Below are 14,287 nucleotides of genomic sequence, written 5' to 3' on the forward strand. Positions count from 1 at the left end.
TCTATCTATCTATCTATCTATCTATCTATCGATCGATCTATCTATCTATATACCTACTGTCTACTTCTATTGTAGATATAGAATTGTGTGCGAAAGCGCACTCTAATAAAACTCACATTGTCTGGCTCAAGGAATGTATTTTTTTTTAAATCATTAGCTGTCTTCATTGAGTCTGTTCAGTCGCCCCTCTCCAAGCATAAAAACAAGGAATGTAGAGGGTCGTGTCTGTCCAGCTGCGTTACACCCTAGGATCTGGCTTGCCCAGTTGCATCTTTAGCTTGGATGATATCAATATCATCACTATCATGAGGACATAGGCAATGTCACCAGGAATCCAGATCAAACCGCAGGAAGAGGAGGAGCAAGGAAGATATTTCATGGGCGCCTTTGACCCAGACGGACTGTGGCAAAATGCCAAATTAACACTTTGGAAATCCTCCTTTTCCTACCATTCGCCAATGTTACATCGATCTGAGATACCAATCACAGCTTCCCCTTGTTCACTATTCTGTATTAAATATGAGTATAACAACCTTGTTTATCAAGACCTTTATTCAACAACACATCCAGTTATTCAGACATAGCTGAACTATTCAGGCTCCTGAGTTTGAGCAGTGCCTGTCCTTTATGCTCCCTCTACTTGCCCAGTGAATCTACATAGTGCTTCTAAAGTTGTGACAGCACAGCTGGTGCAACGTTGCTGACTTTCGCTGGGGGAGTCAGCAGATAATCCTGCTGGAAAGTCTTGAGCAGGCCTTGGGCTTGATGGCTCAATTTGGAACTGTACCACCTCGACATGGGCTGCAGCAGTCTGAGGGATTGGATAACAGCAAGGGCACTCGCGGAGTGGCATTGAAGTGAGAACAAACCTGTCAACCAGAGAGGACAGCAGTTTTGAAATCCATGAAGACACTCACTTCCCCGGGCCACTGCTTCAGTGATCCTAGTAATCTGCTGGAACTCTGATTGCTGGACTGCTGAGAGCACCAACATTTCACTTTGAGCAATGAGATCCACAGCCGTAATTACAGCAGTGTGAGCCTACATGGCAAAGAGCATGGAACCCATAAGCGCAGCCTGAGCTTGCACTATGGCATTGAGATCATTAATAGATTTGGCATGTATTACAGAGGATGTTGGGAGAATGTCCACCAGATACTGTATTACAGCAGGGTCTGCTGGCACTGCCATAGAGATAGCGTCCACTTGCGCAAGGCCAAGCAATATTCCCATCTGATTCCCATGTACCAGAAACCGTTTGTGATCACACCTTCCTTTTTGCTTGCACAGGAACCAACCTTTCCACCTCGCACTTCTGCAGCACATTGGTTCTCAGTGATTCACCACATAACATAATCCGACTGTGCATTCCTCTCTGTTGTAAATACAGTGCAATCATTTGACCTGGCGGCGTCAGTGTCAGATCAATTGGCTGGGCGACATCGTCAGTGCTGTCATGTTATTCTCTCCTCTATCATTCCCATTCTCCATTTCTCCCTTCCCTCTTGTTCCTCTCTCTCTCTCTCTATCCGTCTCTCGCCCCACCTCTCCATCCCTCTCTGTTTCAATGGGTACGTTTCCGCTTCTGTCTGTCATTGCCAAGTTTGAAATTAGAAGTGGTGGGATGGGGGGTGGGGTTGGGATAAAAGGTTGTAGGTGGGATAAAAACAAGATGTTCATTGTTCCACGATCTGCATCTTGTACAACTTCATCCCAGAAAATAGGATGAGGTTGAGCTTGGCGTTCAGAAAGGCCATAAGGAAGGAACATAGCATCATCCCTAACACTCGCAATGATATCTAATGCTGCAGGTTCTGTCACAGCCGCTCCCACGATACAGAGAAACATCTCCTCACTCAAGCACAGAGGATGAAGTTTTGCCTTGTTCTCTGCCGTTCCCTGTGTTTAAGTGGTCACGTTTTCCAGCCAGTTGCCCAGGACAGAATGTCTGTGATGATATTGTACTTTGTTGGATAATGTACCTGTCGTATCTGAATAGCTGGAGATCCGTTGAGACATTAATTGGTGTATGTGAGACTGGTACCAGTGGAAGATGCGTGGAAATAAGGTAGTGTTTGTGAATATTATGCAACAGTGCTGATTGTTAGTGCGTACTCATGCAAGAATGATTGGGGTGCGGTACATTGAGCTGTGTGAGATTTTGGTGCTACTTTGGGTAGGAGTTGCCATGTGGAGATGAAAGCTCTGACAGACACCACGCGTGTGAGCATATTAAACTTCTCCTGATACTGCTTCGAGGTCCTTGGGGCCAGGCATCTTATATTGACATCGCTCTCCAACCCCGTCAGAAGATGTTCCTTTTGAGTCTGCAACCCCCACTACTAACGAGAACATCGATTTTCCCCCATTGTAAAACATTCTCCGCACTTGGTTTCCATTAACTTTTCTGAAATTTGAGCCACCTATACCAATTTCACCTGAATCACTCTTATCAAAACATACATGTATTTTAAATCTAGATTTAATTCACTCTTAGAATTAACTGCACTGCAGAGACAATCGCATCATTTCCAATCTCTCCAGATTCTGGGAAATATGAAAACACGTTAACTTGGAAACTTGACCAACTCATCGCATTCTTCCCAACGTCTGATTTTTAGAATTGGATACATTCCTCCCACTGGTGTCTAATGCACTGTTTATAATTAAGAATTCTTCATGAATTTTTATTTTGCTGTATTTCTCTTTTTAAAACCAAGCACACTGCTTATTTTTTTATTATTATTCAACTGCTTTCTGAACTTGTCCTGTCACATTCAAAGGTATTGTGTGTGATCCCAAGTTTGGTGTTCGTGTCGTTCTGGAGATAGGTATTTGGTCTGCAATCACCACAGCTTAGTTATTATTTTTGTCTATTCTAGTTTCTGCAGACAAATTGGATATTCAATATATATTTGAGTCACAGGACATTCACAGCTTGCAGCAGAAGTTATAATTATCTAGTGGAGGAGGGTGTATGGACACCGAGGGGTCTGTTGATGCTACACCCAGCCACATAGATGCCAGGAAAAGGGGTCACTTCTGCGTTAAATCTTGCGACAGTCAGTTAATATTTTATACTTGTCTCTTTGATCATGAGTGCGGCACCAGGTCACGGACAAACCAGAGAGGCTTAGGAGCAGCAGCAACAGCCTGAATAACGCCGTGAACCAAGTGGACCGCTCCATATGTGGGAGGAATTTCACAGCTGCGTCATTGCTGGAATTAGGCAATGGAGATTCAGATAGTTCCAACTGCAAATTGTGTACAGAAACAGTGTCAATTGACTAGACATGAGTAAGAGTCAATGCACGAGGAGGTTGCTCTTCTACAGGTAGATTGTTTGAGAACTGTGTGCCCTTCTCCACAAAGACCTTCTTTACAGCCGTACAGTAAAGTAAAGATCACTCCAGAGAAACCCACTTTCAGTGGCACTGAAGCTTTCTGTGGCTCATAACATGTGCACAACCTTTTATTTCTAAGTCTAACGCCTGATGTGTGTGGTTCTGTCATTGGGATTTACACATGGGGTTTCCACAATTTGACCAATGACCCTTTTCTCCAACGTGGTCTAATTCATAACTGATGAAACTGACACTGCATCTCAGGCAGAGAGCGTAACTGGGTTTGCCCCTATTGCTGGATTTTAACAGTTACAGGTTGTGGCTGGCTGCTTTCACGTTCCTATAAGGGTCACATTCAGAAAGTGGACTGCACCATAAACCGAACGGACTCCCATTCTCTGAATGTGAAGCTGTTCTGTGAATGTCCTGATGTCAAACTATTTCTAACATTGCAAATGAATATCAGACAGGTGCTAGAGAAAATTAAAAATAAATAAATAAATAAATATTGCTCCTTGGTTAGCGGGAAAACAGTTTATATGACTTACAGAGCTGACACTTTCAAACAGTTCAAATATTTACCCTTATGGAGCATTTTGCCCTGGTCATTGGAAAGCGCCAGCCTGAAGCATTCCGTCATGGTCATCGCTTTGCATTGATAAACCAATAGGTCCCAGATGAGAAAAGAGTGTCTTTGAACGAGTTTGATAGCCCTGCAGCAGACGTTAATATTTGTCTCGGTGTGTTCCCCGGGGACCAGTCCGTACAGCACAGCACCCTATATCACCAAGCTGCTCGGAATGAGACTCGATAAAATAATCACAGTAACTATCTCCTGACCTTTGTCATAAAGGGACATTCTAGATGATGGTGTACCAACCCATCCAGGCCAGGTCGAGGACATGGTGAAGAGAATATAGTTTCTGTACATGCAACAATTGAGTGAAAGGCAGTGCCTTTCTGACTGACAAACAAACAATGTCTTGGTGCTTGTTTATAAGATTTGGGATGAGGCTTTCTGTGAAACTGCTTTACAGTTTGCTCAGCGCACCATCCAACATGTTTCTCCATCTCCTTTCCCAAACAGGTCCTCGATGAATTTACTTGTAGAAACAATCAAGATGGATCTGTGGTCAACGCTGAACCATTTCCAGGGGCTTAGGGGGTATGATACGATGTAACTGGCTGTGGCAGCAACATAGCAAGGCCCATCCTTGTTAACACCAGATATAGGTGGAAAGGTTATGAGAATGAAATTTAACGAGATTTCTTGGCGTGTAGGCGCCGATTGTCAAAGCAAGACGGCATTGTGGCCAAAAACCATTTAATCAATCATCCTTCCAGTTGTTTGCTGTCTTTGAAGAGTATGACCCGAGACGTCTACGGATGAGGTGGAACTTTGAAACTCCATAGATACGGCATTACATCCATCTTGTATCTGAGCGGCATTTCACACATGAGAAAATATTTCTGGATGCCGCACACATTGTGTGAGGGAATAGTAATAAACATGGTGCCATATGCTTGTCAGAACCTGTAGCCTTCCCTATGGGATGATTTGAATGAAGAGGCTGATAAGTTGGTACAGAAATCTCAGCCACTGACATTTCCTGCTGTACATTGGTGTGGTGCTCATCACCCAATGCAACCCAATCTAGTACCCGCTGGAGAGAGTGTTTCTGGTGTGGTTCCTACTGAGTGGGATAATGTCCAATGTGGTTCCTCGGATACATCTAAATCCTCCTTGTGTCCGCGTCCTGACTTCTCTCCAGAGGATATGGCAGCAGCTCGGAGATCTTTGGGAGAATCCCAAGGTAGTGGTGATGTGAGATAATGGAGAGAATTTTATGTTTTGTGACCTTCTTCCTAAGCTATCCAGGTACTTGTTTGCTGCCATTGACTGTCTCGCTGCCTAAGCATTCTCGTTGATTGGGTTCACACAATACCATTCTGAACGAAGGTGGCATTCCTAAATCTCAGCTCTCCCAAAACCTTCCCGCCCAGACAGCCCACGTACCACCTGTACAACTGCATCAGGAACAGGGCTGTGTGAAACTTGAAGTGGGGACTTGCTATAAACCATAACATTCTGTGGATAGTATTCTGGCAATATCCATGGCCCTCTCCTCCACTGGTCAAATAACAAGGCGATTTGTGGTACTACATCCTATCCTATGTAGCTCTAGCTTTCTATGCTCCCTCTTATACTTCATGGACAAGATGGGTAGGGTGATGTGGTGTCTCATCGAGTCAGAGTGATTGGAAATTCCTTAAAGAGATCTAGTTTTATTTCTCCTAAGTGCATTCATTCACCATTGACATTCTATTTCGTGCATCTTGATTATTGGAGCCAGCTCCTTTAGCGCTGCTAAGCGCAATGTACCCTTTGCCCACTCGAGGCTTGACACGCTGTATGCAGTGATACCAGGCTGCATGCCAAGAAGAGATATCCCACTCACCTTGCCAGAGTGTAGATGGTCACTGAAGCACTTTTGACACTTTGTCCAGGTCCGCGGGTGGACAGCTCTGGAGCTAATGAACTCCATATCGTCACCAAACACATTCTGATGTCTGGAGGGAACCTGGATTCTTCGGTGAACAGGATGTCCATTGTGTTTATACCACTGTCAGGCTGATGTCCAGGCCTTGCTGCAGGACGTGTGGTGCTGCTGCCTCCCAGTACTCCAGAGGGAACCTGGATCCTCCAGGGGACAGGATGTCCAGTGTGTTTATGCCTCTGTCAGGAGGATGTCCATGCGGTGCTGCGGGAAGCGTGGTGCTGCTGCCTCAAAGTACTCTGGAGGAATCTGAATGCTTCAGGGGACAGGATGTCCTGTGTATTTATAACTCTGTCAGGAGGGTGCCTCAATAAGTCAGAGATCGCTGACGACTTCCAGGATCAACAAAGGGTGCAGTGATTGCTCCCCAGGCAAGTGCTACAGACAGAGGAGTTCGCTGTTGGCATGCATGCATTTGTTCTCAGACGGCAGCAGGAAGAAATTAAAATGAAGCTTATGCTGCAGCTAGCAACTTGATGAAGCAAACCATGTGGATGTGGAAAATATAGTTCCAGTGCCTGGACTTCTCTGGTGGTGACCAGCAACAAAGCCCGCAGACAGTGAGAAGCACATTTGTCCCCTGCTTTGCCCTTTACAACCTGGCACTGCTACGGGCGGAGAATCAGACTGAGGAGATGTAGGGGTTGTGCATCACCTCCAGTGAGGATGTGGGTGTAGAAGTCTTGGAAGACGATCTTGAAGACAATTTGGCAATCACACTAGCCAGGGGATGCAGGCTCACTATGGGCACTCTAATCGCTTCATGATTTGTGGAGGATGGTGACAACATACAGTTAGGAATCACCTTGGACCTTCATATTGCAGTTGTGGGCGTTTGATTCCAGTCTGGCTAATGGCAGCACACATAATCTCATGGAGGTGCAGTGTAGGCCCCACTAGTCACTCGATTCCAGGAGAATGAAGTTGACATGCATTGAGCACACTCCTTAGATCTTCACATCTCCCCTCTGAATTGCTGACCCCTGAGATCATTTGCGCTCTGGGATCAGGGTCATATCATGGAAATGCTGCCATGGAAATTAAATGTCCATGAACCTTATCCTATGTGAGCATTCCTTACCTGAACCCTTCAAAAGCACAAAGTCACCAGCCAGACATGCTGATGAGCTGGGTGGCAACACCAGCTTCAAGGGCCTCAGAGCGCACAGTTAGAATGATGAATCTCTGTTACGCCTGGCCCGATATTCTGGCAGCTGTGACAAGCATCGTCATGGATCAGGCTTCAACGACGTGTGTCCACTGAGCATGAAGCTGGATGATCACGTTGGTCTGAAGACTGCACAAAGCAAAAGGAATGGTCACTTCTCCGATACACCTGACGTGAGCTTGAGCACGAATTGTAGTTTCACATCTGAGTGAGATGACCACTGCTCTTCATAAAGAGGAGACTTAGGAAAGGCAGATTCTCGGGAGATATTTTAAACTCGTGAAGTAGAAGTGATGAACACGCATTCTCAGGCTTTGCACCTACATCTCCCTAATCTCCCATCTCTGCTGTTACGTCTTTGTGGAGCCGGAGATCTTGAGCGGAGGTGTATGCAGACTGTTGATTGTGATTACCTCTTGACCTGCGGCATCTGGAGGGCCGAGACCTGGATGTCCAAGGCCTACGTTCGGGCTCCTGCTATGTGGCAGTGGCACACATCTCGGCAGCTGGAGCGGGAACTGCAGAGGAGGGGGCAAGGTTAGGCCAGACACTACCTAAGTGAAAAGACACGGTGCTATATATCGGCATTCATCTTCCCTCCCTGGGACTTAAGGCACTTGGCAGATTCGTTAGTGTAGTGTGCAAGTTATTCAACGACAGTGTTTCTGAGTTTGTATGTGTGTGTGTGTGTGTGTCTGTCTGTTTATAGGAAATTGAGAGAGAGAGAGAGATTAGCGAGTATCTTTCTGTGTATGTTTGTGTGTGTGAGTGAGTGTGTTTGTATGAACGTTTCTGTGTGAAAGTTTATGTGTGTCTTTATGTATGCGTATGCATATGTGCGTGTGTGTGTGTGTGTGGTTGTGTGTTCTGTCGTTTGTGTGTGATTGAGAGAGGTTTAGCGTCATTTTGCCTGTGACTGCCAGTGCGTGCTTCCGAGTCTGCATGTGTGTCCATGATATGGAGGTAAAGATAGAGGTAAAGATATATCAATAGAGCGAGAGGGATATAAATAATTAGATAGAAAGAGAGAGAGAGAGATAGAGAACAAAACCTATAGAGGGTGGGAGAAAGAGAGAGAGAGAGAGAGAGAGAGCATGTATTATTTGGTGATGTGAGTGTTTCTGTGTTGTTGTTTTGGTCTCTGTGTTAGGCTGTTTGATGCTTTTGTGAGGCTGAACATGTTGTGTGTGTACTTGTCTGTCTGTTTATTCTTTTGTGTGTGCATGTGATTTTTTTTTTGTGCACGCTTGCATGTATATCCTTCCGGGGAATAATCTGTGACTGTGGGTTTATGAATGTGTGTGTGAATGTGTCTTTGTCTTATGGTGAGTTTCTGCATTAGTGAGAGTATGTGTCAATATATGTGTGCACGTCACAGAATTGCACAATCACATAGCGTAGTAGAGGCCCTTCTGCCCATCGAGTTTGCACCGCACGCGAGAAACATCTGACCTACCTACCTAATCTCATTTACCAGCACTTGGCTCATTACCTTGAAAGTTATCACGTGCCAAGTATTAATCCCGGTACTTTGTAAAGGATGCTAGGCAAACGGCCTTAACCACCCTCCCAGCCTGTGCATTCGAAACCGCCACTACCTTCTGGGTAAAGAATATTTTCTGCACATCCCCCCTAAATCTGCTGCCCTTCAATTTGAAATCATGACCCCATGTCACTGACCTTTCAACCAAGGAGTGCATCTGCACCCCATCCACACTGCCAATGCCGCTGAAAATTGTGTGCATCTCGATCAGTTTGCTCTTCAGTGTGCTCTGCTCCAACAAAAACAGTCCAACTCTATCCATCCCCTTTTCATAACATAAATGCTTCAAACCAGGCAACATTCTGGGGAATCTTGTCTGCACCCCATCCCGTGTGAAACATCCTTCCTATAATGTGGCGACCAGAACTGCACACAGTACTCCAGCTGCGTCCTCTGCTAGCTTTTACACAACTCTAACATTATCTCGTTACTTTGGTAATCTGTATCTCGATTAAGATGGGGAAGTGCCCCATAAAACTCTTTCACCACCACACTAAAATGCACCTGCGCCGTCAGAGATCAATGGACACACACGCCAAGGTCACTCTGTCCCTCAGAACTTCCTAGTGTCATCCCTTTCATTGAATATTTTGTTGTTAAAATGCTCGCTCCAAAGATTAGCACCTCTCACCTTTCAGGTTGAAATTCCATCTGCCACTTATCTTCCCCAATGACGATCCTATCTCTATCTTCAAGTCGCCAAAGATACTGATCTTCACTGTTAATCATCATGCCAATAATTGCATCACTCCGAAACTTACTACCTCCCCGCCCCCCCACCACCACCACCAGTTCTTCAATGTCGTTTATGCAAATGGAAAATAGCAGGAGACCCAGCTCAGATTCTTGTGGTACGCCACTGGACACAGGCTTTCATTCAATAAAGCATCCTCTGTCATCACGCTCCATCTACTACAACTAATCCAATTTTGAATCTACCCGATCAAATTACCCTGCATCCCATGTGCATTTGACTTATTTACAAGATTCCCATGTGGCAACTTGTCAAATGCTTTGCTGAAGTCCATATAAACTACATTACCGACACAACCCTCATCTACACACATGGTCACCTCCTCCAGACATTCAATCTAATTTGATAGACAAGACTTCCCTCTGACAAAGCCATGCTGAATATCCTTGATCAAACCTTGTCCCTCCAGGTGGAGATGGATTCTCTACTCCAGGGTGTCCTCCGATATTTTCCCTACCACTGAAGTAAGAACCCATGTCCTGAAGTTCTCTGCCTTATCTCTACACCCATTGTTAAATAGTGGAACGACATTTGATGTTCTTCCGTACTCTGACATCTCCAAGGTGGCCAGCGAGAAATTGAAAATTTGGCTCAGTGCCCCTGCGGTCACCTCCTTTTCATCCATCAACAGGCTGGAACTCAAATCATCCAGGCCTCAAAATTTGACCACAAAAATGCCTGCCAAAGACTCCAATATCTTGTCATTCCCTCTAACAATTTGCTTAAGAACCTCGCACTCTCTATCCCTGAGATCAAAACATTCATGCTCATTCTCTAGTGTGAAGGCGGATGAGAAGCATTCATTCCACAATCTAGCAATGTCCTCTGGCTCCACACACGTATTGTCCCATTGGTAAATTATGGGCCCTATTCTTTCCTTGGTTATACTCTTGCCATTAATAACTGTATAGAAAATCTTGCGAATTTCCCTGCCATTTACCAGCCACAGCGTTTCCATATCCCTTATTTGCTCTCCTAATTGCTTTCATAGGCTGTACCTTGCACCATCTGTACTTCACTAATGCCTCTGCTTTTTTGCTTCCCTTATACCTGCTAAAAACCTCTCTTTTCCTTTTCAGCGTAACCTGAATATGTCTGGTCATCCATGGTTCTCTGGGCTTGTTACTTCTCCCTAACACCTTAGAGGGAACATTATCAGGCTCTACCCTCTCCATTACCTTTTTGAATGCCGCCAACTGCTCCTCTGTAGATTTCCCAACAACTATTTGTTCCCAGTCTCCTTTGGCAAGATACTGCCTTATTTTACTAATACCCACTCTCCCTCAATCCAAATCAATTTTATGCAACATGTCTAATTCGTTGGCCTTAACAAACTTAAATACACCATGTTATGGTCGCTATCACTAAAATGCTCCCCCACCACCACCTCATTCATCTGTCCGGCTTCACTTCCCAGAATTACATCCAACAATGCACTGTCCCTTATTGGACACTCTGCACATTGATCTAAAATTTCGCCTATTCTAATTTCAGGAAATCCACTCCATCCACCCCATTTACATTATGTTTTTCCTCAAGAATGTCAGGAAAGTTCAGATTACCTAATATAATTACAATCATGTTATTGTTTTTTATACTCCTCCACAAATTCAGCACATATTTGCTCATCAATTTCCAGCTGGCTACCTGGGGGTCTATAATAAATATCTAATAATGTTGGTGCCCCATTTTTATTCCTAAGCTCTACCAACAAATCTTTATTCGATGCTCCCTTCAAGATGGCCTTTATCCTTACTGCAGAAACAGACACATTCACAAATAATGCAATGATTCCCCTGTTTTACTCCAACCCCTGTCTCGCCTGAAGATTATATATCCCGGAACGTTGAGCTGCCAATCTGTGCCCGATCCTCAATCACATCTCAGTGATGGCTGCTATAACACAATTCCACTTGCCCATCCTCAACTGTATCTCATCCTATTTACATATAATACTCCACGATTTAAAGTAGAGCCGTCCAACCTTGCCTTACGTCCATGGAGCTAAATGCAGCTGCATTTCCTCTGTATAGTTTATTTTCCTGCATTGTGACTTGTCCCTAGTCTGCTGAAATTCTGTGCCCCCTCCCACTGCCGAATTAGTTTAAATTCTTGACAAGAGCACTAGATAGACCAGCTGGGAGATCGCAGAGATCCCACCCTCACCAGACACGGTCCCAGTGAGCCAGAGTGTGTCTCTATGGGCATGAGTGTGTGTGTGCATTTGTGTGTGGTGTTTGTGTGTGTGTATTTTATTCCATCAGCGCGGGTGTTTGTGTCTGTGTCTGAAATTATGTGTTTCTGTGAATGTGTGGGTTTCACGTAGTAAGCACTGATGTGTGCACGTGCATGTGTGTGTTTGACATTGTATTTGTGTGTATAAGTGAATGTATGTGTGTCTGAGTGTAAGCATGTGTCCATGTATTCTTCTGTATTTGAGCATGTGTTTTCATGTGTGTTCGTGTGCTCTCTTCCGTTTGTGTTAGAGAGTGAGTGTGTTTCTCCAATGTGTGTGTGTGTGTGTGTGTGTCTGTGTGTGTCAGTTTGAATTAGTTTTGTAATTTTAATTTTATGGGACGTGGGCTTCTGTGGCTGGGCCAAAATGTGTTGTCTTTGCCTTATTGCCCATAAGAACTGTATTTACGTTGATGTGTTTCTGTGTGCTAGTGCACGTGTGCGTGTCTTTATATTTGTATGTGTGTGTGTGGGTTGCTGTGTGTTTGTGGGCGCGTATGTGTATGTTCGTGTGAGTGTGTATGCTGCTGCACATGTGCCTGTGCTTGTGTGTGTCTGAATGTGCACGTCTGTGCTTCCATGAATTGGATTGAGCATATTTATGTGTGCATGTGTTTATGTATGTGTGTATGTGTGTGAGTGTGCTCAATTACTTTTATCGGATGTCAGCTTCTCTGGCTAGGACAGCATTTATTTCCCATCCCAATTCCCCTCCTCTGCGTTTTCTGCATCTGTTAATGTGTTCTTGTTCGTGTGTGCATGCACGGATGTGTGTGTGTATGTGTCAGTTTCTGCGGATGTTTGTGTGCCTATGTGTGTGTGTATGTCATTGTTTGTGGTGTGAGCATCTGTGGTACATCTGTGCATGTGCCTGTCTGTGTGTGTGAATGCGTTTGCATATGTGTGTGTTTGTGTTTCTTTGTATGGGACTGATTGAGTGAATGTTTCGGAGTGCATCTGTGAGTGTAATTGTGCATTAGCATGTGTGTGTGCGTGTGTAGTTGTGCGTGTTTTTCTGCATGTGAGTGTCCGTGCGCATCTTTTTCAATTTATTCTTATTGTATGTGTTTATGAGAGAGTGAATATGTGTGTTCTGTGTGTGTGTGTGTGTATGTGTGTGTGTATGTGTGTGTCTTTGCCTGTGTCTTTCTGTTTCAGTTTGTGCATGTGTGTTTCTGCACGTGTTTCGAAAATAAATTGCTCTGGAGAGATTATGTGTGTGAGTGCATCTGTTGGTATGAGCCTTTGTTTTTAGAGAGAAAATTAAAGGGACTGATAGATAGACAGAGAAATTGAGGGAGAAAGAAAGAGAGAGAAAGCAAGATAGAGAGAGAGAGAGAGGGAATTACTTTATCTCTGTTGCGAGTGTTTATATATGAATGTTTTAGTCTGTGTTTTAGTCTGCTAGATGCTTGTCTTTACATTTTGTGTTTATGTGTTTCAATTTATACCTGTGTGTGTGTGTATGACTGTTTCTGTGCAGGTGTGAGAAATAATCTGTAAATTTGGGAATGTCTGTCCCTCACTGTGTTTGTGGTTTGTGTGTATGCATATGTGTGTGTGTGTGTGTGTGTGTGTGTGTACTTCTGTATATTTGAATCTGTGTCCATGTATGTGTACATGTTAGAGTGCCTGTGTTTACGTGTGTGTGTATGTTTGTGTTTGTGTGAGCTTGTTTGTGTTTGCGTTTGTGTTGTCTTTATCTATGTATTTGTGTCTGTACATGTGAGCATGTATGTATGTATTTAGCCTGTGTCTATATTATTTTAAAGTGCATGTTAGTGCTCATGTTTGTGGGTGATTGTGTATATAATTGTGGGATTTGGTGTGACTGAGTGTGTCTGTGTGTATATTCCTTGTTTTTGCGTGGGATTCTGTGTGTAGAGAAAAAGCGAGAGAGAGAGAGAGAGAGAGTGAGAGAGAGAGAGGGGGAAACAGATATAGAGAGACAGAGAGAGAAGCGTGTCCCTGTGTGACTGTTTTTGTCTTTTTGTTAGTCTGCTGGTTATGTATGTGCCTGTTCGTTATGTTTGTGTGCACCTATGCCTATCTAATTATCTCTTTGTGCATTAAGTTGTGTTTGTGCAGTTGAGCGGGTGTGATAATGAAATTGCGTATGTGACTTTTTGCATATGGCTGTGTGATTGTGTTTGTGGGTGTGTGTCTGCTGTTGTGCCTGCATGTTTGTTTCCAGATAAGTGAAACCACGTGTGCATATATGTACATGTGTCCATATGTTTGCATGTGAGAGTGAGTGTGCCTGTGTGTGTGTGTGTGTGTGTGTGTGTGTGTGCATGTATGTGTGCATGTAAGTGTTTGTTTGAGTGTTCTTAATTCATATTTTACGGGATGTGGTCTTCACTGGCTAGGTGAGCATTTCTTTCCCTTTCCGAAATGCCCTTGAGAAGCATTTGAGTGTTTCTGTGCTTATGTGTAGGTATGCTTGTACATTTGTGGGCGTGTGTACATGTGCATGCATACACCTGCGGGAGTCATTCAGTGTGAGGTTGTGTGTATGAGAGAGAGCAGTTGAGAGGGGAGGTATTTCAATATCATTTTACCGGATGTGATATTCGCTGGTGCGGTGTGTGCGTCTGTGTCTGAATGAATGTGTTTGTTTTGTGTATATATATATCTGTTTGTCTGCCTGCGTGTGAGTGATTTTGTGTGTGTGTACTTACGTGT

Source organism: Carcharodon carcharias, chromosome 18, assembly GCF_017639515.1.
Source record: "Carcharodon carcharias isolate sCarCar2 chromosome 18, sCarCar2.pri, whole genome shotgun sequence".
NCBI lineage: Eukaryota > Metazoa > Chordata > Chondrichthyes > Lamniformes > Lamnidae > Carcharodon > Carcharodon carcharias.